Genomic DNA, 914 nt, shown 5'->3' with positions numbered 1-914 from the left:
CAGAGCAAAGAGGGGCTTTGAGGAGTTAAAGAGGAATAAGGGATCTTAACATTCCGTGCGTGTTCACAACAAAGGTGTAGGCCTCTCTTGTTTTTGAGACACACAGCCTCTGAGCCCAGGCTTCTCATTTTGGCTAGACTGGCTGGTCAGCTATCCCCGGGACTGCCTGTCTCTACCTCACAGCATGGGGGTCACACAAGCCAGCAACCACACACACTTGGGTCCTCGGGCTTGCTCAGCAAACACTACCACTAAGCTGCCTCTCCAGCTGATAGTGACAGCACTTCAATCACATTACAAACTTAGAATTCTTAACTCTTGGGGATGGGAAGTAATACCCCAACTTTGAACGTACTCACAGAATAACCCATCCCATCTGTTAGTAACCAGAAGGTTCCTAATCTGTATTTCAACTGACTTTAAATTGGTTTTTAACATGGTGTCATGAGGATTTTCTTGGGCTTAGTATTTGTTTATGAGCAAATATGTACGCACTTATAAAAGCAATTATGTTTGTTTGTTTGTTTTTCGAGACAGGGTTTCTCTGTATAGCCCTGGCTGTCCTGGAACTCACTCTGTAGACCAGGCTGGCCTTGAACGCAGAAATCCACCTGCCTCTGCCTCCCGAGTGCTGGGATTAAAGGCGTGCGCCACCACGCCCGGCTAAAAGTAATTTTAAAAACACATTTACTAATGAATTTAAGAAATATCTTAGTTGCTGTGAATGAACTTATGCAAGACCACAATGTACATGGCCAGTGGAGGATTTAGGGATTCTGTCCCCACAGCCAGAGAGTAAGCATACTGAGGACCGCAGTCAGAACCCAGAGCTGTCAGTGACTCTGGGACACTCAGTGCCTCCGACAGCAGGGTACAAGGCTCACAGCAACGACAGCAGGGTACAAGGCTCACAG

The 914-nt window shown here is 46.8% G+C and overlaps 1 protein-coding gene across 5 annotated transcripts in view; it reads right to left on the bottom strand.

The window, feature by feature from the left end:
- The window catches only part of Dapk1 (death associated protein kinase 1), a 168,147-nt gene that overhangs the window by 51,107 nt on the left and 116,126 nt on the right, over window positions 1-914 (bottom strand). The gene's annotated exons all lie outside the window — the stretch shown is intronic.

Source organism: Mus pahari, chromosome 16 (assembly GCF_900095145.1).
Source record: "Mus pahari chromosome 16, PAHARI_EIJ_v1.1, whole genome shotgun sequence".
NCBI lineage: Eukaryota > Metazoa > Chordata > Mammalia > Rodentia > Muridae > Mus > Mus pahari.
Note: the sequence above shows the minus strand (reverse complement) of the source record. Positions and strands in the feature narration are given on the sequence as shown.